This window comes from Delphinapterus leucas, chromosome 2 (assembly GCF_059928025.1).
Source record: "Delphinapterus leucas isolate spDelLeu-1000000601 "Yukka" chromosome 2, BTC_Dleu_Yukka2, whole genome shotgun sequence".
NCBI classification, from domain to species: Eukaryota; Metazoa; Chordata; class Mammalia; order Artiodactyla; family Monodontidae; genus Delphinapterus; species Delphinapterus leucas.
Window position 1 is genome coordinate 141,842,325 of NC_143130.1, and position 26,474 is coordinate 141,868,798.

Here is a 26,474-nt window from a genome sequence, read left to right on the forward strand (position 1 = left end):
AATACACCAACCTCTATATCATCTGACTCTTGTTTCTCAAAGATACCATAAGGGACCATCAGGTTCCTTGCTGACTCCACATACCTGTGTGATCTGAAGTTAGCTGAGTACCATTTTGCTCAGAGAGGCCATGCTGAGAGAGGCCACCTCTGTGAGCATTGCTTTCATGTTTAAGAATTCACAAGTCAGGACTTCCCTGGTTGTCCAGTGGTTAATACTTTGCTTTCCAACGCAGAGGGTGAGGGTTTGACCCCTGGTCAGGGAGCAAAGATCCCAGATGCCTCACAGCCAGAAAACCAAAACATAAAACAGAAGCAATATTGTAACAAATTCAATAAAGACTTTAAAAATGGTCCACATCAAAAAGCAATCTTAAAAAAAAAAAAGAATTCACAAGTCATCTGTTTCCAAATCAACTTGTGTGTTGGGTCCATGGTGAATGTCATGTGCTTGAGTATTGTTCTCTGATATCTAGCTCCTCCCTCTCTTGAAAATTGTGGCAACACCTGTCTGATTCCCATTTCCTGGGACCTTTCTTACTCCTAAGTATTTATCAGCAGAGTTTCAGAGTCCCCAGATGTCTTTCATTTGAGCCTGGAATTCTGGACTCCTATCTACAGTGGAATTCGATTCTATACTTGTATTTATTCTACTCACTCTAGTGAGAAGGGTGGTCTTTTTAGATAAAGTTGAAAGTCAGATTTAGGAGCTCTGTTTCCCTTTGCCATGTGATAACATCATTCTTTCTGCTCCAAGAAGTAGGTCTACTCTTTCTTGATCTGCGTGCTACAAAGACAGCCACAAATTGTCGTGTTTTTATCTTCATATAGTCCTTGTTTTTTCAGGAAGTGCTAGCCGTGGGATTTTCAATACATTAGTAACTTTCACTTCGGATTTTGGCTGTGAGCTCTTACTCAGGATTATTACTGGGGCTCCAAACATTTTAGTCCTATTCCTGCCTTCTCTCTTCTTAGCTTGTTATGCATGTTCTGCCAGATGATGGGCTCATTCAGTGCCTACTCGTCCGTCACCAGAAAGTGACTTCAATCCCTAACTCCTGAGATCTTTTTTCAAAGGTGTGATGGGGAGCTCTGAGGATTTCCAGCTTACTAAAATATCTTGACATGTCCCCCGAATGAAACTCATCAGCCCCTATTCTCCTCCCTTGCACAGCCTTTGGGGACATTTGACAAGAATTTATTGAGCATTGACTCTCTGCCAAGGATATGGATACAGTGATAAGCAAAAACAAAAGTGCTCCCTTGTGGAGAGTATGGTCTAGTGAGGGAGAAAGACATCAATCACATAATCATACTAATAGAAAATCACAACTGTGACCAGTGCTGTGAAGAAGAGGAATGCATTGCAATGAATGAGAACCTCTCATAGGGTGATTCAATCTGGTCAAGGGAAGGTGGAAGATTTTCCCAAGGAAGTGACTCATGAGCTGAGGTAACTAGTAAAGAGTGAAGGAAAGAGCGTTCAAGACAGAAGGAATAGCAAATGCAAATGCCCAGTGTCAGGAGAGAGCATGGCAAGCTCAAGGGCTTTCAGAGAAGTCCAGTGTGGTTGGAATTTAGGAGGCATATCTTCCCACAACTGACGTTTCAATATCCTAATGCGGTCACTGTCCTCTGATGACTTTGAGATTTTTTAGGCACTCCTTGTAAATAATTTATTTAAAAGTTGGGTAAGGCTAGTCATGTTGTCAGTCCCTGGAGGAGCCATTCACTCACAGTGAGTTTCTTGTGTCCAAATCTATGTGTTTGTATTCAAAAATGGAATTATAAAGTGTCAGAACCAGATGAGACCTATAAGATTACTTAGTGCCGAGTTCCCGGTTAACAGATGAAAGAATTCAAGTCTGAAACATCCAAACAATAAATTGCTTCTCAGAATGGATGTTTTCTTAGGAGGGCTCACTTGCAGCTTGTTTTTCACCTGCAGAAAATAATATTGCCATTAGAAAATTTTGTTTCAGTCTCCCGCGTACTGCCGGCCTGAAGGGCTAAGCAAGACATTCGGAAACATGTGATATTGTTCGCTCCATTTCAGTGAGGAAAATGCAGTTGAGCTCAGAACATAATTACTGAGCTCCCGCTTGTGTTAGGAGATATAGGTACAAAATGAGTAGATGTGTTGTCTGCCCTCTGAGGTTCTTTCTGTGGGGTGGGAGAGATGGCCCGTAAATAATAGCAAATGGGCTCCAAAACTGGAGTGTGCCCAGGGCATTATGGGAGCACAGAGAATGGCCACTTAGCTTAAGACGGAGATTTAGGCAAACTTCCTATGGGAGGTGATGCCTGAGCTGAGTGTTTAAAGTTAAAAGCTGAATAAAATTAAGTAGGGTGTTTAGGTAGGGCGCAGACTTGAACAAAATCTGAGAAGTGTGAAAGTCCCTGGTGAATCTGTGGGTGGAGTGGAAAACTACTAGAATTTTGGTAGTACTAGAGCCTAAAGATTGAAGTATGGTGGAAGAATAAGGCCAGAGGGGTTGACAGAAATGAAGTTATGCAAGGCTTAACATTCTTGAGAAGTATGAATTCTGTATCACTTAGGATTTGGCACCATTGCCTGTCACAGGAAATATTAAATGACAGTGGCTTAAACTAAACAGAAATGTATTTCTCTTCCCTGTAAAGAATCTGGAGGTAGGGTGTCCAGCTCTACCATTAAAGCTCCATGGAGTCCTCAGGGACGCAGATTTCTATCTTTTCTATTCTGCCGTCTCCAAGGTCACCTCATGGTCTAAGATGGTTGCTGCAGCTCCAGAAGTCATCTCTGTATTCCAGTTCCAGGCAGTAAGAAGGGCAAAGGGCACTCCTTCCAGCTGAGTCAGCTCTCTTTAAGGATCCTTCCTGAACTTCCACACAATACTTACCATGGAATTGTCCAGAACTTGGTCACATGGCTGTACCAACTTCAGTGAAGGCTAGGAAATTACTACATGGCTATGTTCTAACTAAAAATTGAGTTTCTCTTACTAAGGAAAAAGAAGGAGAATAGTTATTTGATAGAAAACCTGCACTGTCAGGTACAGATTTCATACCAGGAAATTTGGCTTTATGTAGCAGGTAAAGGAGAGTCTTTGAAGAATTTTCAGCAAGTTGCATGACATGAGTGAGTGGATTTATGTTTTACCTGTATTTGGCAGGGGTGGGGGGAGTGTGTGGACATGTGCATGTGGGCAGCAGGGGAAGGTTCAGTTTGTGGCTGTTACGGTGCTCTGGGTAAGAAGATAAGGAGGCTCTGAACTAAGATATTGACGGTAGGGCTGAGGAGAAGGGCATACACTTATGAGATAACCAGCAAGTAGAACAGACAGGGCTTAGTGACTAGGTGGACCCAGGGCATGAATGAGAAACCTGGGGTCATTGCTAGGTGTTTAGTTAGAAGTTTGAATAGATGATGGATGGTACCGTTAGCTAGGAGAGACCATGAGCCTTGGAAGAGATCTCAGCAGAAGATGAAGATGAGAACTGGAAACATAAGATGTCAGGTACTTGAGACACATTCCAGTGGAAATGCTAAATGGGCAGATGGGTTTGAGTCTGAAGCCCAGTGAAGGGGGGCCGGAACTGAATATTTGGAAGTCATCAGGACATAGCTGTTAGTTCAGATCATAGGACTGGATGAGATCATCCAACAACAGTGTCTTAAATGGAACACTGAGCTAAAGACAGAACCCTAGGGAATCAGGCCCCATTGGGAAGCTGCCTAAATTTGGCTCTGTGGTTACACAAAATACTGATATACTGCATCATTTAGACTACGTGTCCCCAAAGTAAAATTCCATTTAAAATATAATGCTACAAAAAAAAATAGAAAAGCATCACTTATTTTAAAGTAAGTTTGAGAGGCAGCATATACTCTTTGAACTGAAAGAATGCTGGGCCTGGTTTTCAGAAGGACCTAGGTGCTAGTCCCAGCCCTGCTTCATACTGGTCCTGAGGATGTGGGTGGGTTGCTGAACCCTCTGAGCCCGTTTGCCCTTCTCTTCAATGGGGTACCATTGACATAGCTTTCCTGTAGGGTGTTGATGAAGCTCCAGTCAGGTGGAAATGGAAATGTGAAACCTCTTTGAAACATGCCACGTCGATAGAGATTATTCTTTGCATACATGCTATCAGCAGATTCGCACTTTCTCTGTAGCATAGGCTTGAGCTGAAACTTTGCTCGTGATGCGTCCTCAAAAATAGAGAATTCTTCACAGAAATTGGAGTTGTGGCTTGTAAAAATCAACCCTCTGAAGACCAATCTTTTTTGGAGGTGTGGGGATCGTCAAATAATCCTTTATTAAATTATTTTTCTTTGTAGTTCTTGTAGCTGGGAATTTCACCACACCACTGTTGATGTCATCTGTGATGTTGTGAGGGGGGCAGCCGTCAACATTGCAGCCCACAGATGGGCAGTCCCCAGGATCTCTTTAATGCTTCCAAAGAGTTCTCTAGCTAAGGATGGATGCCACATCTGTCATGCAATGTTGACAGTCTCATCAAAAGTGATGCTGCCACTCTGTTTGATGTTTTTCTGCTTCTTTCTGTCTCTTGGTGATTCCTTGAGGGCTTTGATGACCAGAGGCAGAGGCAGAAGGTACCATCTTAATCTGGGCCTGTCTGTTCTGAATGGTCAGTTTCACTGTAATCCTCAGACCCTTCCAATCACCAGTTGCCTTGGCGATGTCATTACCAGCCTTTTGTTGTTGTTGTTGTTGTTTGTTTTTTGTTTTAAATGCCAAACATTTTTTTTTTGATGTTGGGGGTAGGAGTTTATTAATTAATTTATTTATTTTTGCTGTGTTGCATCTTCGTTTCTGTGCGAGGGCTTTCTCTAGTTGTGGCAAGCGGGGGCCACTCTTCATCGCGGTGCGCAGGCCTCTCACTATCGCGGCCTCTCTTGTTGCGGAGCACAGGCTCCAGATGCTCAGGCTCAGTAGTTGTGGCTCACGGGCTTAGTTGCTCCGCGGCATGTGGGATCCTCCCAGGCTCGGGCTCAAACCCATGTCCCCTGCATTAGCAGGCAGATTCTCAACCACTGCACCACCAGGGAAGCCCATTACCAACCTTTTTTGGAGACAGACCCAGGGGGCCGATCTTGGGGACCAGAGCAGATGTGGCACCAAATTCCCCATCAGTGCACCTCAGGTATACGACTTTGATCTCGTTGGGGTCGAACTTAGGCAGCATGGTGGAGGCGGCTGGTGTCAGATGAACCGGGATTCGGGATGAATGAAGAAAGTTGCACCCTGGCCTCCTCTGAGCCAAAAGCTGAAAGGGGACCAATCTTTTTACAGTAAACTAAATCTGATTATGCTTTCCTTTCAAGCCAAATAATTTTCTTTGCATTGTAGCCATATTTTGATATCATGTATAGTTAATATAGTTACCATGTACTTATCGTAAGTCCTTAAGATAGTTTCTTAGGAAGCCCTGGAGCATTGGGGACGTACTGTAAAGCTTGAAGACTATACTGTTGCATTTTGTTTAAATGTCAGCTGCCTCTCTAATGTATGGGGGAAACAGTCGAACTCATTTTGAGTTTACTTTTTCTGGTATGGAAGCACAATTTTTTTTTGTTCATTTGAGGGGCGATTCAAGAACATTCTTGGACCATCAATGGAGTAAATATCCTGGTACAATTTCTCCAAGGATCCAGATTAATGACAGAAAGAAATTTCAGCCCTGAAACACTTTGATTGTTTCTGTACTTCACTTATTAGATCAGAATACTGATCCTGGCATATATCATCAGTGTTTGACCTTTGCATGAACAAAGGCCGTGGTTATTTGGGACTAATTGATATATGTGTTAATTGATTCCACTGGCTAATGAAATCAGACCACCAGTCTTGCTGTATTCCCCACCAAATTGATCCAGCAATCTACTGCTTCATTATAATTAAACACAATCTTGGATTCATTTGCTAAGCTCTAAAAATATAATCGTTGATCTTTAGGTACCAGATGAACACTGCCATTTGTAAAAAGTGATTCAGTTGTACAGTTAAACAAATGCCTATGAAATGCCTGCTTCATGCAAAGCTTTATGTCACGCCTTCAGAGACTAAAAGAAGAATAAAGGAAGGCCCCGCCCTCTAGCTTGGGCTACTTATTCACTCCTTTCACACTTAGGTGTTGAGTACACATCGTGGGCCAGGCACTGTTCAAAGCTCTGGAAATAAAGCTGACAAAGCCACCTACCCTCCAGGAGCTTAAATTCTAGCACAGGTAGTCAGACAAGCAAAAAGTAAGTATATTGAGTGTCGGGGTGATAAACTCCGTGGAGAAAAAGCTATGTCAGGGAAGATAAAGTTTGAGGAGAATGGTTTTACTGTTTACACAGAGGATTAAGAAAGGCTTCTCTTGTAAGGGCTCTTTGAGCAGATGAACAGAGACCTAAGGACGTGAGGAAACAGGCTCTCTGTGAATAACGGGGGGGAAAAGCATTCCGGGTGGAAGGAATGGCAGGGACACTGTGGGAGGGGCACGTGCTCTTCGAGGTCAAGGATGGCTGCACAGAGAGGTATGGGGCAGAGTGGAGGAGATGATCCGAGCTCTCTCCCTTATTCTGCCACACAGAATAATAGCCATGTGTGCTGAGCATTTATCTCATGAGGACAAACACCTCTGTAAAGGAGTTGTACCTATTTAATTTTGCCTTCTTATGACATCTCTCCAAGGAAATAGTGTCATCCTTCTTTTACAGATAAGGAAACTTGAGGCTCTGGGAAGTAACTTGCTCAAGGTCATGTAGCCTGTGGTGGAACTCTATCATCCCACCTCAGGTTTGAATCCAGGAAGGTGCCAGTTCCTCCATCCTCCAGGCCTTGGAACATGCATTTCCCTTTGCCTGGAACGCTTCTCCCTCTCTCTGCCAAGGGAATGCCTGCTGATCCCTGCAGTCTCTGCTTAGATTGTCACCTCTAATGGGAAATTCTCCTGGACCCCCTTGCCCCCCACCTCTGTCTGGGTTGGGTGCCCACCCTCTCTGCTCGCACGGTGTCCTGTAATACCCTTCCCTCAGCATCCTTCCTGGCCTATGCCTCTCTGCGTATGGGCCGCTTCGTGAGAGCGGGGACCATGCCTCTTTAACCCAGTATCTATCACCACTATTATACTGGTCCAAACCCATGATTGGCTGAGAAATCAAGGTAGTTTTTTTTTTTTTTTTTTTATAAATGAATGCCTTTTGAGAATTTGACCTACCGAAAAGAATGTTTGAGCATCCATAGTAGTATTTTTCAAATGATCGTTTTAATTCTTACGGATTTAAAAATTTTGGATTTTCATTTTGATGATAACATACATCTTTCACTCACTCTAAAGAAAAAATTTCTTCCTTGTGATTGTAATTCTCAAGTGAAAGATGTTTCATAGGAAAAGACATGTCTATCCGTGTTTCTTCACATGTTCTTTCAAAAGGAGCTGTACGGTACTTGGGTTTGAGAAACAATGGCGGTCTCTGCCATGACCCTTCTACACTGGATGACTTAGATCCATAGAATTTGTAGAAAACGTAAGTTGTGTACTTTTCTGCTTTAGGTGATGCTGATTCCTCTCAGATTTACATCAGGTCTGTCTGCTATGTCAGAGGACTTCAACAGTAATCTGTTCCATTTTTTTATGCCTTTCTGCTAAAAGGAAAGGTAAAAACTTCTTCAAGATCATTTTTACAAACCAGACATTGTTTTGTGAGTTCCTTAAACCTATCATGTATATTTTACCTATATGACTATGTTAGAAATCCTGGTGATTTCACTTTTTTTACAGTTATGTGTAAGTTATCGAATACCATCAATACCCTAAAATTATTAAGGGGCTGTACAAAGATATTTTTCTCATAAAGATGTGTATAAACAGTCTTGGGTATACGGGTATACATTCGTTAGTGAGAGCAATGATTTTCCCTGTGTTTTTTATTTTTAAAATAAAATTGATTCTTCTCTAATTACAAAAGTAACATATAGTAACTGTTGAAAATTTAAAATTAAATAACCTATAACCCTACCACTGAAAGATAATCATTTTCTTCAGATATATTTCCTTAGAGTTTTAAAATGTATTTACTTTAAAAAAAAAAAGAAAAAATTGAGGTCATACTATGTATACATTTTTAACCTGATTTTTTTTTCACTTAATTTGTCATGACCATTTTCCCCTATCATGAAAGTCATTTACATTCTCTTTTAAACCTAATATTACATGATACAGAGTGGTCTACCATATGGACCTACTTAATTTATAGTACATTTAAGTTGAGTTATTAATAATGGTGAATTTATTATATCCTTGTACACATCTGTTTGGATCAGTCTTTGATTCTTTTCTTGGAACAGATTCCTGGAGGTATTACTGCTGAGTCAAAAGGCATGCGTGTTATTATAACTTTTTTTCCTGGGGTTTGAGGGACCTGGGTTCCAGTTCTGCCTTGCCACTTCCGAGCTGTGGAATTTTGAGCAAGTTACGTAACCGCTATAAGCCTCAGTTTCTTCATTGATAAAATGCAGATCCTAGAAATGCACACCTGAGTGGTGTATGTGAGGCCTTTAGCCCAGAGCCTGGTATGTAGTACATGCTCAGTAATGTTCACCTTTTGAACATTCTTTGGAAAAAGGCATCAAAGCATATGTTTTAATGATGAGTATTGGTGTTACCCAGTGGGTTGTATTTGTCTTTCCACTTCACTCCACCCCCACCCCCGTAGATCTTAAGTGTACAATTTGATAGGTTTTGATGAGTGTACACAATATGTAATCAATTCTCTAAACAACAGATAGAACGTTTCCATCATCCCAGAAAGTTTCCTTGTGCTCCTTTCAGTTAATCCCTAATCACCCCTATAGGCAACCAGTGTTGATTCTATACAGATAGTATAGGATGTGAATATCCATATTAGGATCCTGAAAATAAAACCACTTCTCAGTAATGTCCTTGTGAGTATAAGAGGATGGGGTTCTTTAAGGTGACTTTGTGAGTGCAGTGATGGTCATGGTTCAGAAGAAACCCCCCAGAAGACCTCATTCCTTGTCAGCTTTATTCTCTGTAGAGAAAATAGTTCAAGAGAATGTTTATCAGCAAACAGTGGTTGTCTGAGTATCTGAGGGAATGTAGGTGTTTTTTATTTCCCTTTTAATGCTTTTCAAATGTTCTACATTGAACAAACATTGTCTTTTTAATCATTAAAAATATTATTTTCAAAAGGGAATCTCAAATATGATATTGAATATACCCCAATACGAGCTTTGCAACATGATTATATCAAAAATAGGTACCTTGCTGCTGCTGTACCAGTTAAGTTCTGTCAAGCCTTGGCCTTCAGGCTGTGATCACTCCTTGTCTGTGAGTCATCATCCTAGTCTACTCAGGCTTCCATAATGATCACCATAGACTGGATGACTTAAACAACAGAAATTTATGTCTATACTTGTAGAATCTGGGAAGTCCAAGAGCAAGATGCTGGCCATTTTGGTGTCTGGTGTGGCCTGTCTTCCTGGTTCGCAGACAACCACCTTCCTTCTGTATCTTCACATGCCTGGTGGAGAAGAGACGAGAAGCAAGCTCTCTAACGTCTCTTTTTATAAAGGCACAAATCCCATCATGGGGGACCCACCCTCATGACCTTATCTAACTGAATTACTTCCCAGAGACCCCATCTCCAAATATGGGGTGGTCAGGGCTTCAACATATGAATTTGGGAGGTATGCAGCCATTCAGTCCATCGCAGTGGTTCATTCATACGTTTATTCAATTTTCAACATTTTCTATTATGTGAAGCAAGGTGCTTTGCAACTACTTGATAGTACAAAATCTACCTGGAAATAATTTCAGCCCTGAGGAGAATAGTACCTGCTGGAGTTGAACACACCATGGATTGACACGAGAGAACAGCCGAGGATTAGATGAGGGCATTGTCATTCTTTTGGCTCACTGAGCCGTGTATGTTAGTCTTGGAGGGTATGTTTTCCAGTTGTGTTGAGACCAAATCCTCCTCCTGGATCCCAGTACTTAAGCCTGGCAGGAGAAATAGCTAAGCGGAACGTGGTATGATTACTGTTTGCCTTTTGATAAATAGTCTGCCTGAAGGTGGAATTTTTTCCATTGTCTTGCAAACGTCAAATTTTACTTATCAGCAAACTTCCTAAGAAGAAATATAAATTGGTGCAAGCACCCTGTTACCGTTTGACAAAAATGCTCAGACACTGATTAATTTCTGGGTTCAGCTGCAAAGAAAAGTGAGTGAAACTGACAGGCAAACTGCCCCACACCTTGGAGAATGACATCACTGAGGGATCCGGTTCCCAAAGTGTGTGCATGGTGCTCAAAATGAGAAGGTGGCAGTTTGACTGTATGACCTTTCATTTCTCTTTCCTCCCTTGGCACTGCTCCTCCAACCTTCAGAATATCCCTCCAAACCCGCTTTTTCACATATAGAATCTCTGTCCTACATTCTTGATGCTTCCCTGATCCATGTCCCACTGACACAATTTTTGAGCCTTGGGATTGGAAGGGAGTTCACAGTTATATACCCTTCTTTTGCAAAGCATGAATACCTAATAGCCTGCTGAGTGGTCATTTTGTCTATATTTAAACACCTCCAAACAAAAAGGAACTTGTTCCCTCCACTTTTAGGCATCAATGACTTGGAAATTTCGCCTTTGTATCGACCCAAACAGTATCTCTCAGTATCTTCCATTCACTGGTTCTGAACCACCTATAAGGAGGAAACTGAAAAAACACAAATCTTCTACAAGAAAGCCTTTCAGATATTTGGAGGCAATCTGGTTCTTCCAATGTAGTTTACCTGTCAAAGAAGGAAATATGATCAGTGTGATATTGTTCATTCTGGTTATCTTTTTGCAATCACTGATTTCTGAGCAATCATAAGCCATCCATGTAATTTTTCATTCTTGATTCAGTATCTGTTTGATGTGTTACATTCTTCTTCTCTAGTAAAATCAGCAGCATCATAACTAGTAATTGGTTAACTAAAGTGAGTTGTGATGTTAATAGCTCACGTTATTCCTCTTAAATAAGACTTGGGCTTTAACTGAATTTTGTTGATGCTGATTATAGGGGTAGCAGGCATGGTGGGAAGTTGATTGTTGATGTGACTTTAGAATAGGCTCTTCAGGGCTTCCCTGGTGGCGCAGTGGTTGAGAGTCTGCCTGCCGATGCAGGGGACACGGGTTCGTGCCCCGGTCCGGGAAGATCCCACTTGCCGCGGAGCAGCTGGGCCCGTGAGCCATGGCCGCTGAGCCTGCGCGTCCGGAGCCTGTGCTCCGCGATGGGAGAGGCCGCAACAGTGAGAGGCCCGCGTACCGCAAAGAAAAAAAAAAGAATAGGCTCTTCAGAGTTTCCTTTTGCAAAGATGAGGCAGAGGGTGAGCACAGGTGTGGGGATGGGGGAGATGAAGACCTGAACACCTCGAGTTAGAGGTACCTGTGGAACGCCTAGTCAACTGACCCATCTCAAAGTTGTAAATACCAGGCTAACGTTGAAGACAGTGGCCATAGGCTCCAGGTTGATGGCGTGGCAACAGTGTGCAAATGAGGCAGTATTGACTTACAGTTAAGGGCAAGGCTTTGGAATCAAACTTGGATTTGAAACTTACCTCCACAGTGTACTAGCTCTGTGATACTGGGTAAACTCTTTAATTCCTCTAAGTCTCAGTTTCCTAATCTATAACATGGGGATGACAGTTCTGCTTATCCCATGAGGTTATTTTGAGAATTCAATTCATGCTGCTTGTTTATCCCCATATCTGGTGTCAGTTAATTCTCCATACATGTTATCAGTTATAAAGAAGAAAGTGATCCAGGGAAGAAACTTGAACAGTGAACCCATTTAAGAGGTGGACAGATTTAATAAGGAAAGGTTAAATAAATTACAGTATACCCTGCAGAATATTATACAACTATTGAAAGAGTGAATGAGTTAGATCTACATTTATTCACCTGGGTGGTTTTTTCCTGATAGATAAATCAGTGAGAAAAATAAGTTAAATGGTTCATATGCTCATTTAAGTCCCATTTTTTGCTTAAAAATAAAAAAGGTAGCAAAACCCAACTGTACATAGATATGTGCATGGAAGAAGTTGTGGGAGAGCAGATACAAAACAAGTTTGGGATGGGGTGGACAGTTCTTAATTTTTCGATAGGTATCTTCATATTGTATCACACTGATTGTAGTGAGAATGTGTTACCTTTGTGATTTTTGAGAACCAATATTTTTAAATGAAATAAGCAAAAGGAGTGGGGGATGGGCAGAGGAAGAGGAGAAATCAGTCAGTAGGGAGTGAAAGGGAATTGTCAGCAAGTGAAGGGATGTTCTCCAGGGGGTGCAGGATGAAGAGCCAAGATCCTCGGGCTCTTTCTCTCATTTGTCACAGCTCTATCAGGGCTTGGCATCCAGAGCTTTGGTTTCCTTGTTCATTTTCATTTGGTATCCCTCCATTTCTGGTACATGGTATAGCAATATTTCTTCTTTCTTCTCTTCATTTCTGTTTTATTTCTAGCTACTGAGCTTGTCCAGAGGAACACATTGGGGGAGATAAATGGTATGAAGATGGGTATCAACAGGGTATTAGTTATTGACTAAAGAGCAGTGTCGATGTAACTTAATTAAATGAGTTAATGCATACATATGATAAAAAAAAGAAATATTGAGCTATTCTAAAAAGATTACAGTGAAAGCTAAGTCCAGCTTCCTGATTTCTCTTTCTCAAGGCAACCAGTTACCCATTTCTTGTATGTCCTGCCAGAAATGGTTTACATATACACAAGCTCTGTGTTTCCTATCGAAAAACAAATGGTGCTATAGGATACACTTGAAGATTTCCTAAGCCTTTTGAAAGACCAGCTCTAAACTCCTGTAAAAAAAAGCTAGCAGTTTTGAGACTCCTGCTCTTTTCCAAGCAGGGTCTGTGGGTGAGGGTTCAAACCTGCAAAGAATTCTGCTCTTGTTGGAGAAACTGTGCAGGTATGTTGAGATCATGCAACAGGCTTATAAAAGTTTATCGCAGTTATATAGCTACAAAGAGAAATTTATTTCCAGCCCTACACGTCGTGTAGCTGCATCAGTGGTTATGTTTATCACGGGATTAAGGAGCAGCGGCACTCACGTCCACGCCGGCTGCGTGGTGCTCGCTTTGCTTTGGTGCACAGTGGTCATTTACCAGCAGCTTCTCAAACCCCTTTCTCTGCAAAGCACTGGAGCAGGCACTGGCAAAGGGAGGGAAAAAAAATCAGACGTGAGCTCTTATGCTCTGTAAACATGTGGAAGCCTTCCAGATCTTGTGAATTAAGCAAGAGCGGGTGTTAAATCGTAGTTTAATCCAAGCAATGAGAAGCTGGCCCCTCCCAAGTTTGCCCTGATTGAGGATTTTAACACTCCTTTGACAAAGAAATGGGAGGGGGCGATAGAGGAAAGCAGGTGATAAGTGAGTCATGAAATTCACCCTTTAGAAGAACAGCTCTTGCCATCATGAGCCCTTCCTGAGTGAGGTACCCAGGGCTCTTGTGTTAATTCTTGAAGGAAGGGAGGGAGGGAGGAAGGAAGACCAGTTTTTTTGGTTAGTGTGTGTTTGTTCTAATTCCTACACTGGATGCTGGAATTGAGAAAAATACTCTGTAGTGGTGAAATTAACTTAAGACTTAAATTACAGCTTGGGAGGAAAATTTTGACAAAGCAAACCTGAGATCTAAATGCTATCAGGCTGGCCGCTTTATTGCTACTCTAAAAAAAGGGGGATTCAGTTTGGGCCTAAAGAACACTGAAATTTTGTTTTCTTGTCTGTGAAGAGACAGGTTCAAACCTGTCAGAGGCAGTTGCTGAGTTTCCTTATGACTGACTTATATGTGTGGCATTGATTTTTTTTTTTTTCCCGTAAGAATCTGGATGAGTAATTCAGAAAGTTAAAAAATAGCAAAAAAGAAAGAAATGAGAAAAGCTAGCCAACGTCTGCCCCACATGCCAGGAAGGTCCACACAGACGGGAAAAATCTGTGAGGTCTCTGTTTGTTTCTCCCCATGCAAATACTCCGCCGCGCTCCGCAAAGCTTGAGTGCCCTATCTGTTCAGCTGCCATTTAAGAAATAGGACTCTGTTCTCCACAGCTTATTCCTTGGAGTTTCAGAGTGTAAAATATGAAGTGTGTATAATCACAGTTCCCAGCATTTCTTGGCATTTCAGCTTTGGCAGCAAGAATGGGAAAAACTGAAGCTTTTATGGCTGGGAAGGCTGAGTGTAATCTTTGTGCTGTGGCACTACCAAAGGAAGTGAGTATGTTAAAAAGCACGTTCCCTCTGAAGCCTGTCTGAGGGGCTGCTGGGCTTTGTTCAGTTTGCTGCAGCTATGGTATATTTTTATGTTCTGTTTGCATGAAAAGAAAGAGGAAGCATCGAGGGCTTACTCTGCAGAGCATTTTCATAGTATCTCACTTGATATATGATCCAGGAAGGGTGGCCTGGGTCACACCTGGTGTGTAAAGAGTTAACTCTAGAACTGATAACTTCCCAGAGAAGCTCAAGATACTGTACTTCCTAAGAATGAGTTCTCAAGATAACAACTCAGCAAAAAGTTAAGATGAGAAGAATTCAGGAAAGAACAAGCACTTTCAAGAGAAGAATTTCAAGAAATTGCTTTAACTCTGAGTGGGTAGCTTACATGGTGAAGAGGGAGGTCAGCCCTGTATCTTAGTTTTCCCAGGGAAGTCCCAGTTTGCTCCTGTGATTCCCCCTGAATAGCGCCCCCCTTTTACTCAGAGGCCCATTTTGGACAATACATTGCACAGCCACCCTACAAAGAGGTGTCCAAGTTCTACAACTTTTTCTTTCTTTCTGTGAGATGGCAGAACCAAAGAAAAGGGGCTATTTTTTAGAAGTTTAGAGGGTCCCCCTTCTGTAGGAAAGGAATTCCCCCAGCATTTTCTTTTCATGGACTGTTCTCTCCCAGGCCATGAATTGGAAATTTAGTTATTAACCGTTTAAAAGTATCTTTTTAGCATTGGTCACTATCTTCATTTGAAAGACACATGGAAGAAAATTGCTTTTCCCCTGAGTCCCATGTGTTATGTCCTTTGCATGATACTTTAATATCTTTGCATGAGAGATAAATTTGTCAGTAGTCATAACTTTATGGGTCCACATTCATCTATTTATTTATGCATCTGTTAAGTCATTCATTTATTCATGCAGCAAATATTCATTGAGACCTACCTTGTGTCTAAGGATATCATAGTGACCAAGATAGGCCAGGACCCTGCCTACAGGAAGCATGTATTCTAGTGTAAGCATATAAAAAAGTAAAAGTAATTGCTCGTGAAAATGACATGGAAGGAAATAAGTGCATTTTTCATGTCTAGTTTTACTCGATAGAGCTAAAGAAAGGGGAGATGAGAGAGACAGACAGCTACCTCTCTGTGCACTTCTTTTGTTGCTGAACGGGGTCTCAGACTCAAATAGCTTCAGAATAGGGACCAAAGGGGACACTACAGTCCCACAGTTCTAACCAAATAGAACTCATGTGTCTGTACAACTAAAGTTCAGTTTAAAAAAGAAAAACAAGGAACCCAAGGCCAGACCACATTGGGCCCTGGCCACTCATTCACTTCCTCCAAAACTCCCAGATGTCCTTAAGCTCCACATCAGTGCCCACAGGCCTGGTTCAGTCTTCCATTGCAGTAGGTCCCCTTGTGGGTCCCCGGAGGAAACGAGGGCAGTATGTATTAGAATGTTACAACCACAGGGAGCTTTTCCACCTCACTTTGGAAACACTGAACCATCCCTCCAGAGTTTGGATGGCGGCCAGACTCTGCTTTAGGAAATCTGATGGAATATCCCAGCACTGGCAGAAATGTCACGAAGATCATCTTTCATCATGGAATTTCTACACACTTCTGTGGAGCTCCGGTGAGTCAGCAGGAGGAACTCCACCATGCTGTGGCCCCGGGCCTCCAATCAGAGGGGCTGTGGCAGTTTCCCAGCCCCAGCTGGGGGGTGTCGGGGGGGTACGTGGTGTTACCATACATGCCAGCCCTGGAATGCAGGCTCCTTCGAGTGGGCGATGATGACCCTCCCAAGCCAAGTCTGAACGCCTTGGCTTCTTGAGTGGGCTCTCTTCTGGAAAGCTCATCTTCCCTTCTTCTTTAGCCATCACCCACCCACTGCCACACTCCCAGAAAATTTCTCTTCAGTGCCAAGAGTGAGTCTCCTAGAAAACCAGACACTATCCTTAACCGAGACTTTCATGAAGGATGGGAGAGGCTATCAGTCACCTGCCCTATGGCTCCATGGGGCTCTTTCTCAGACCAAGAAAGAAAGAAAAAAAACAACCCCTAAGAAGGAACCTGACTGCCTCTTATTCCCTTTGGCCACACTGTGACTCCTCCTGAACAGACATTTAATGCAGTAGGAAAGTTCCTGCAGCCAGTGGCCTTCCACAAAGCCTCTTTTAAGGCACTGGTGTCTTCAAATGGAATTACCTAGACTCTGTTTTCTTTGAAGGTGAATCAATATGCATAAGTCGTAATTTCCCTGTTAGTAGCTCCTTCCCTTTGGTTCCCCCAGCCTTTAACACAGCTATTGACAAGGGGAATGCCTACTGAAAATTACTGTATATCCTTGATTCCAAGTAACCAAAGATCACAAGATGCTGATGGTATCTGATATGATGAAAATGAGGATACTGTCAACTGGCAAGTTTTTTTGTCGTTAGTTTCAAGAAACTCCCTTGTTGCAAAAGCATTAAAGGGGATGGAGTGGGCACAGATCTTAGCATCAAGGTAATACAGAGGTTGGAGTCTTGTTCTTCTCTAGGTATTGATAGGGGTGTGGTTTTTTTCCCCCTCTCTAGGCACAGTGATGGAGGATGGCTTGGTTAATGATATTATTAAGGCCATCCTAGTGACATCCATCCAGGAAGCAGGAATCTAGATGGCCAGAAAAGCGTATGATCAGCTGACTTTGAAAGCTCTTCCTTTTTTTTTCTGTGCTAGTCAGGCTTCTGCATGAGGACAGAATATAAGGGCAGTGGTATGTGCAGACACCCACATTTTCCACTGTGTCAGAAAAGCAAAGTCAGTCTACCCCTCCCCAGTTTCTGTCTTGGTAGATTTGCGCTCCTGGTCACTTCTTTCACCCAAATGGGGGAACCCAATCTCAGATAAGAGGAGGTTTGGCATTACATAGGATAAAGGTGAAAAAATGCTGGTCAGGTGGTTGGGTTTGTCTCACACATGAGACCCTATGTTGTAAATGGTCTTTCTTAGATGGATTTCTCGTGTCTGTAAATGTATCTCAAAGAGTGGAGCTTGAGGGCATTACTTCACTCAGAACTTATAGTCAGTTTTTTTGCTCTGCTCTCAAGACGGTGCTACTAATTAGATTTGTAAGCATCCCATTTGGCGGCACTTCTTTCCCATCCACGTTCTCACCTTCCCAAGGTGAGCATTATTCTGAGTCATGTCCAGATTCCTGTAATGTGTTATTAACATGGGCGGTAGGGCTGCGTCAGTCCAGGGTCTGGAGAGCTGTGCAGAGGCAGAAGGGAACTTCATAAAGAAGCCCCAACCCCTGCCAACTCTCTTCCAAGGTGCCAAGCCTCAGCCCCCTGCCAAGAGCTTTTGGTTTCCAGGAATCACATTTGATGCAGGTTGTGAGTTATGGCATCAATGCACGTTTGTCTTAAATGGACCTTTTGGTTTGGAAAGTACCCTTCACCCCGCCTGACATACTGTGGTGCACTCATTTTCCCTTGTTTGGCTGGGGTTTGCAACATGCAGGCTCAGAGTAGACCATCGTTAAGTCTTTCCGTGGCCTTTGTTTGACCATGAAGGAGCCGTCTCCACCATTCAGTTACTCATTCAGTTACTCATTCAGTATGTCCTGCACATCTGCTTGGTACTGGGTTTGGCTCTGAAAACCAAAAGATACATAAAACAGGGTCTGCTGGGGGCTCCAAACACATACATAAGTTGACAGCTTAAGGCGTGGTACCATAAACGGTCAAAGTGAAACGGAAACAGAATGCGATAAGAACACAGAAAAGGAAGCTATTAATTCTGATGCAGAGGCTTTGGAGAAGAGATGCCACTTGAGCCATAGATTTTTAGTTAGCAGCAAAATACGGAAATACTTTCCAGGTAATTGGAACAGTAGGGGCAGAGGCCTGGGGGCAGGAAGTGACCTGTGCTGGGGAATCATGAGGACTCAATGTGATTGAGGGACCAGAGCAGGGGGCGGGTGGCAGTTGAGGTAAGTTGGGGTGAGAACGTGGAAGGTTTTGGATGTGAGCTAGGAGGTTTGGGTTTTATTGGCCTGTCAGTTGAAACCATCAGAAGCTTTGGAGAAAAGAGACTAATAGGAAATAAGTGTGCTGTGTGAAATAGAGTGCAGAGGAGCGAGTCCAGAAGCCAGGAGTTCAGGTAGAAGTCCTTGGAGTAAGTCAGGCAAGACCTAGTCATGGCTTGAAGCAAGCCAGTGCCAGTGATGGAGAGAGAAGAGGGATGGGAGATGGAGTGGGGGGAAAGCTGAGAGGACCCTGGTGAATTGCATATGGGGACCAAGGAGTAGGCATTCAAGATGACTCCGAGATTTCCCGCAGAGAACTCTAAAGCTTTTTTTTTTTTTTTAACATCTTTATTGGAGTATAATTGCTCAGCAATGATGTGTTAGTTTCTGCTTTATAACTTTTAACTGAGTGAAGACAGCAGTGGGTGATGTCCAGTTTCATCCTTTTGGGTTTGAAGGGTTGACACATCCCTGGTAGCTTTGCCCCCAAATCAGTTAATGGCTAACTTCTCAGGCATCTCTGGATCTCCAGAGAGAGGTGTCAGGGTAGAGGTTTCAACTTGGGAGCCATCTGTCCAGGGTGATATTTGAATCCATGGGCTTCCACTGCACAACTGGCCAGACCGTGTGCTGAGCAACTCCAGGGAATGCCCCTCCGTCAGAGTCTGTGATAATGTGTGTGATGACTATGAATTTCCTAGGCAATGGCGGTAACACGTCTTGAGAAAAGGGTGCCTTTCTCTAATTTGCACAAAGGTGCCATATGGTCTAGCAGCTGTGCTGGAAATAAACCCAGGCAAGGACCAAGAACAGAACCTCAGGGAACCGCCTACCCTTCAAGGGAGGGTGGAGGAGGGGCCCAGAAAGGAGACACTTAGGAGTGGTTAGAGACGTGAGGAAGACTGTTTATTAGCTGCTTTGGAATTTACCTGACAACGTAGTTCCACTCAGTGAACTCCCATCTTACTTCGGTTTAAGGATTCAGGTGGAGCCCCTGCAAATAGTATCCCTGAGTTTCCCCTTTTCACATATCCCACGGGTTTCTCCCCACCCCAGCCAATGGGAGAGTTAACAGTCTCCATCCGGTTAGGACCTAGAATGATCAATTCTGTGGCTCTGCTCCCTGAGAGCCAATACTGAGCAGGTGAGCAACATGCAGAGTGAATAGATGTCTCTGGAATGCCCACTCCAGAGCGTCCCCCGGTGGCTCCAAGAGGGCGGGCCGTGTTCGCTGTCCCTAGGAAAGGACACGCCCTCAGGCCACTCACCCCTGTCACATTCGGCTCCAGCCAGAAGTCAGGAGTTGCTGGGGCCACTCCCAGCCCAGAACAGGCAGAACCTCTCTGATGGCCCTGAGTCCTGACCTCTGAGGGCCTGGAAGGGCAGAGGAAGCTTCTTGCCTCCTGAGCCATGCAAGGAAGAAAAGGCATCCCCAGAGCAATGGCTTGGAGGGTGTCTCGACTCATCTGTGGCCTCCCCGACGTGTGCCAGCAGGATGGTATGAACGCTTTTTGCAGAAGAGAAAGCACGAACCCCGCCTTGGCTGATGAGTATCTCCCATGTAGACCTGTCGCTGCTGCCTCCCGGCATCTGTGACCTCGTTTGCATTGATGGAAAGTTACAGGAGGAGAGAGAGCACCGCCTTCCTGGCCAGGAATGTGTCACGTAACCCAGACCAAACATTCCGAGTTCACATCTGTGTCAACAGGACCCAGGCCCTATAGGCAGATAACACATTGTTCAGAACGGCCGTAAAACTCAGAGTGAAACTGGGGTTCATCAGAGTGGGTGGAACTCCATGGCTTGTACATTACCTACATCAGTCAGTCAGAATGTTCTGTTTCAAAATAATCACTTTTTTCAGATCTTAAATGTTGGTGGTTTTTCTTTCATCAGCTGATCCTTTATTTTTAATTTGAATGAGGAAGACTCCCTTCTCCAACAGGGAAAAAAAAATCACTTGTTCTGTCTCTGGGGCTTGCTTGTTTGGTTCTTAACCATAAGTGAACCTAGGGGCCCTGGCTTCAGAAGCCCTCATGAAGTCTTGGGATAATTTCATACACTACATCCTGAAAACGCGGGCGATTACATAACCATTTTAAAAGAAAGGTCTCTGAAGCAGAGAGGAGGGGAGAGAATTTTTCCATGGCTTCAAAGGGAAAATCTAGGAGTAGAACCCAAGAGGCTGAGGTTCAGGAAATGTGTTCTCGGACTGCCTTCTCTGGAAAATGCAGGGAACCACTGGCTCCCAGTGACAATTTTGGATTTATCAACTTTCAAAGAGAAAGTGGTCCCATATGATGGGAATTGTGTTCTTTAGTTTTGGCTTAAAGGATTTTCTGAGATTTTAAGTCGATTCTTCTGTAATATCCTGTCCCTTCTGGTTTTGGAGTTTTCCATGAGACGCCTTTTACAAAAAACATCAGATGAGCTTTTCAACATGATGAAGGACTTCAGGAATCTTATTATTCCTTTTCTTCCCGGACTGACCTTTTAATTTTATGCAAAATGTACAGGGGTAATTTGTCTTGGCTGGTTATAATACTACACTGTTGTAAGGATGCTTAATCACCAGGCACACACATTAGTCATGCGCTGTTGTAACCTACAAGCCCAGCTTTCTTGTATTAACTCTAGGACTAGATTGAGAGCCAGAGTACTGAGTACAACTGGCTGCGTGGCACGAAGAAGTCACCACCAAATGCAGAAAGCAGCTCCCATTATTTCTTCCTCATTTCCTAAGCACCCATTATGTACAGAACACCAACTAGGTATTTGAGGGAGATACACTGGCCAGAAGAATTTTATACTCAAGGAGTGTATGGGTAAAGGGCCTGTAACCAGAGTTTAGGGTAAAAAACTAGGGCTTGTTCAGTTTAATCAGCACTTAGTTGCCCACTCAGCCCAGGCACCTTGCTCTGAGGTTAGAGAGCTGAATTAAGCATGGGAGAGACCTGCAGGGAAAACAACAATTACAGTCAGTGCAATCAATGCTGTAATTAGAAGTATGCAGCAAATTCCCCTGGAGCACAGAGGAGAGACATCATGCTTGTCCAAGGAAGGGACGCAGGAAGTTTCTGAGGCACAGAGGCTTCAGGGAGACTGAAGTGGTCAGACAAGCCCAGTAGAGAAGAAGGAAGAAAGATGCTAGCCAGAGCTCCTCAAACTATCTGTGGTGGTAAACCACTGGATTTTTCTTCCTTTCCAGTCCATTTAGGACCAATACTTGTATAAAATGTAATAAAAGTAAATTACTAGAAAAATGAACTTTTAAAAAGACATAAATAGAAGCCCAAATTTTTATTAGATTCAACAGACATAAAATTACTGTTGAAGAGTTATAAAAGTTTCTACATGCTGATTCTCAAGTTTTCTATTTACTTCATTGCTACTTCATTCATTTTCTACGTCCTTGTGGGCCAGTAGCAGTTTGCAGGTGAGTACCAGTCCGCGGACCACACTTTGAGTAGCGCTGCTCTAGGTGCAGAGAGCATTTGTCCACCAGAGAGCACGGTGCTCATCTGGGAATGTAAAGCAGGCGAGGACAGTGTAGGGAGGAAGTAGTGTAGGCAGGGCAGGCAGAGGCCCAGTGGTGGAGCATTACGGATGCTACAACCAGACAGGAGCCTCTTAAAGTTTCAGACGTTCAAGGGACAAGATCAAAACTGTAGTTCTGAAAAATAACTGGTAGAGCATGGAGAATGGAGGAGAAAAGGGGAAGCGAGACCAGTTAGGAAGTGCAGTGATCCACCTGGGAAGAGATGGGCTGAATAGAGACCATGGCAGTGTGGTGCAGAGAAGGCATCTAATTCTAACTATAATCAGGAGGAGTAATTGTCAGTTCTTAGTGATTTGACTGGATGTGAGCAGTAGAGAGGGGATGTCACTGAGTCCCATCCCATCATTTTTCCTCAGATGAGGAAACTGAGGCCCAGAGAGGTGGCAGAGCTGAGGCAAGAAACCTTGCTTTCTTGCTTGGAACAAGTGTCCTTGTCCCTTGACTAGACAGACAGTGCACCAGATAGTACCTGCATTCCAGCTTGACCACCTGACCCCCTGTGCTGCCTCTGAGGAGAGGGTAGGATGTGTGTCCCTCAGAAGGTTCTGGTGCACCAAGATGCCAGCCTGCACACTGCCCAGCAGCACTCAGCCAGCCGGCCCGACTGCCTGTGCTCTCCGCTCATGGCCACCGTCTTAATGACAGAATCCACTCCCAGGTTCACTGTGTCCTGTAGTAGTCAGTTGAATTCACATACGTCCTGTTTAGGAAGTCAACAGAATTTTTAATATCCTCCTTTTACAGGAACACAGGTTGCTGTCACCTATCAGCCCAACATGAAGAGGCAGTCACCAAGCAGGGCCAGTTTACCTTTCTCTCTTGGATGGAATTGGTTTGGTTCTAGATGGGACAGGAAGGATTCATGTCTGGAGCGGGGTGGACTTGAAAGTGTGTTCAGAGCCACAAAGGTTCCTGGGGTACTGTACTGGTCCTAGGTCACCTCTAAGACAGGACCCCAGTAGGCAATGGCAGCTTCATGTCTGCTCCAGAGGTCCCAGATGGGTGCCAGGGTTCCAGCACAAACCAGAATCAACCAGCTTCCTAAGAGTCCCCCATGTCCTCCCTTAATCCAGCTTCTTTGGGGTCTCAGGACCAAACCAACACCAGATGGCAGAGGGAGCGTGCTCTTCAGAATGTCAGCCATTGGGACTTCCCTGGTGGTGCAGTGGTTAAGAATCCGCCTGCCAATGCAGGGGACATGGGTTGGATCCCTGGTCTGGGAAGATCCCACATGCCGCAGAGCAACCAAGCCCGTGAGCCACAACTACCGAGCCCGCGTGCCACAACTACTGAAGCCCGCGCGCCTAGAGCCCATGCTCCGCAACAAGAGAAGCCACCGCAATGAGAAGACCGGGCACCGCAACGAAGTGTAGCCCCCGCTCGCCGCAACTAGAGAAACCCCTTGCGCAGCAATGAAGACCCAATGCAGCCAAAAATAATAAATAGATAGATAGATTTATTAAAAAAAAGAATATCAGCCATTTATTAGGGGCTCAGTAGGTGCAAAGCACGGTGTTAGGCACCAAAGGGAACTCAAAAATACAAAGATAGAAAAATGAAAACAAGGAGGCACCGCCTTGGAGATCACATTTTAGTTGGGAAAACGAGAATCATAAAATAGCAGCCCGAGGCAGGATTTTGGAACTTGTGCTCTCTGCCTGCCCCTTCCTTTGAATACCTGTGACCGTTGTTGGCTTCCTGTGGTAAAGGAAGGTGAACACCAGTGCAGTGGCCTTGATAGAAATTCTTAAATGGTACCCGGAGTTGACTGCTCATTTGTGAAAACACATGATAAAAGATATTAATCGATTTAGACACACTGAAAAGATACCTTCATTTATCACCATATTGTTTTAACAGTGAACAATTAGAAACAACATCTCCCAAAAGTGGCCTTGCAGGACCTGGGTTTTATCACATCATTGAATGTACGAGACCCATCTCCATAACTGGGTTTATGTCCTAGATAATTAGGCAGGGAGAGGGTAGTAGAAAACGAGGACTGGGTGTACCAGTGGAGTTTTATTTGATTGCATTGTGAGATGTGGATCCCATGTCGGTTCTTCAGAATGGAAATAAATGTCCCCAGCCACAGCGATGGTATTGATAGCCAACAACAGGATTTAGTGACTTCCCTCTCCTCCTCCAGCTTAGTCTGATTGAAAGAATGGATCACCTGTAGTGAACTGCCTGGCAGTTCAACATAAGCCCACCTTTTCTCGTTGTGCTGGGCAGGGCTGCTGATGCTGAACAGAGATCTTTTTTCCTACATCTCAGTGCTTCAGAAGGTGGTCTCAGCAAAGACGTGCAAAGGAGATGAAGGTGTTGGATGATGGGGTTGCACCAGTTCTTGAGACGATTTGCTCGTTGTTGGCGTCAGGCTGGGGCACTGCGTGGCACGCTGCTTTGGCTTCTTGCTCTCTTCCCCGCAGAGCCGTTTATAAGCCAGATGTGTCACTTAATAACCTAATAGACCTCCCTGCCTCAAACTCAAAAGCTTACCGTAGTTACTTAGAATTTATAAAGTCCGTGTATCCTCTCTATTGGTTTTGATTCTCATAAAAATCTTAAGTAACCGGCCATGCTGTTATCTGTTATGTGTTTCTTTGTTGTTGTTGTTGACGAGGAAATAATAGCTAATGCTTCCATAGCACTTCAGTGCACTGGGCACTGTTTTAAGCAATTCATATTTGAAACACTCATAATCCCCATGAGGCAGGAACTCTCTTTATCTGTGTTTCATGATAAGGAAATATACGCAGAGTGGTTAAGTAAATGGCCCAAGATCACACAGCTAGTAAAGAACTGAGCCAAGACTCAAACCCAGGATGCCTGGCTCCAGAGTCCCTTAACCTCACACTACACCACTTCCTAGGAACAGGCAGACAAAAGTCAGTCGAATAACCTTCCTAAGGTTGCCCGGGGGAGGGGGAAGGAAGCAGATTGAAAGAGGCAAATGGGGGCTGTATTGCTCCATAAGGGCATAATCGAGTATTTGCCCATCCGTCATTCTTGGCCACAAGTCCAGATTTGCTCTGTCTTCAGAATTGATCACTCTGGATTTGTTACCAGATCATCAGCATGGACTATGGTTCCCTAGGAAATGGAAAATATGCCCCACTATTATTGCTGCATGAAACCTTATATTTGCAAAAGGTCTTTAATTGCCTCTGTAATATACATATGGGAATATGTATAATGTTGTGGCATGGGTTATTTATGGAATGAAATCCGGGGTTAGTAACTGTTTAGACTAAGGTCGATCACCTTGTGACCTTAACAGTGTTTTAACAGAGAAACTGAGGAGCTGGGGAAAGTGACCAAACTGAAATAGCCTTTATTTACTGGATCAAGATTAGTCCAGCATTTAGGCAAGGAGAATGTTAGTCTCCTCTCAAAAAGTATGTTCAGCTGCTACTTCTGCTTACAAGTTTGGTGATACTTTCTAGAGTAAAAATAAGATGCACAAGCTAAAAATACTTTTCCCCCCGATTTGTGAATTCTGTTGACTTTTAAGATCTTAGGAAGTTATGATGACTCTTACGCATTTAACAGATCACCTTTATTAAGAAGAATACTACTACATAAAATTGGCGAGTCTTTGGACAGTGTCTCCACAGACGAGTACTCACATATTTCAAAGTGAACAACTTAAATGTCTGTTTTGAAAAACCTGGGCTCTTTGGTTACAAGACCAAGTACCGGGAACAGACTAGGTAGGTGTTCGGGAAGTAGCAATGACTTCTCCCAAAGGGAGATATCTTAGGGGGAAATGTGATGCTTTGCACATTTTCTCTGACATGCACAGCGTTAGGAGGAAATCAGTAAAGTCCCTTCTTGGAAAGGAACTCAGATGTGTGTTGCTGTCCTGAGTCCAGCCTGTGATCAGTAGTCTGGGAATGAGCTGTGGAATATTCCAGGCCTCCCCTTGGAGTTTGTAATCTGATTGGGAAAAGCAAGACTTTTTATGCAAAACATAATTAGAAAACAAAGCAGTACTGACTATAATCCAGGACTAAGATGTGAGCTTCCTATTCAATTCTGAGGGCCTGGGAGTGGTTCTGAATAGATGTCCTTGGGTTTTTTCAGAGACTTCCGTTTAGATGGCTCAGGTTTCTGCTCGGATAGGGAGAGCAGGTAACCAGATGAGACCTGTTGATTGTGGCCAAAAGTTCCCGTTCAGGTCATCTGAGGGCTCCCTCCCTCCCCACCCCTCCCCTGCTCTTGCAGCCCCTCCCCTCTGAAATTGGTATTGCGTAAGGTATTACTAATGCTGGCAAAGATTTGTGTTTAGCCATTTGCCAAAAGCAGCCTGCTTTTGGGGGGGGGGTCGGGGCTATAAACTCTACTCCTTCCTGTCATAAAACATTCCTCCTCACCCCCTCCCAGCAGTACCCACGTCCCCCTACACGTGGTCTGCAAGGCTGCATGTTCCTTCAGCAAATGGCTGCACCAGTTTCTGCTGCTTGTTTGCCCCAAGCTGTAACCCTGGCAGAGGAGGGACATTACTGTTTCTTCGCAGTGGACTGGCTTCAGGGAACCAGCCTCAGTGACAGGATCTAGTCTCATTAGTCAGAAGAGCCTTGGGTTTCCTTAGAGGGAACCAGCCGCAGCTAGACAAGTTAAGATG

The 26,474-nt window shown here is 43.8% G+C and overlaps 1 protein-coding gene and 1 pseudogene across 4 annotated transcripts in view; one reads left to right on the plus strand and one right to left on the minus strand.

Annotated features, from left to right (window-relative positions):
* PRKCH (protein kinase C eta) overlaps nt 1–26,474 on the plus strand; it is a 223,133-nt gene that overhangs the window by 164,290 nt on the left and 32,369 nt on the right. The gene's annotated exons all lie outside the window — the stretch shown is intronic.
* Nucleotides 4,235–5,192, minus strand: LOC111173090 (large ribosomal subunit protein uL11-like; annotated as a pseudogene).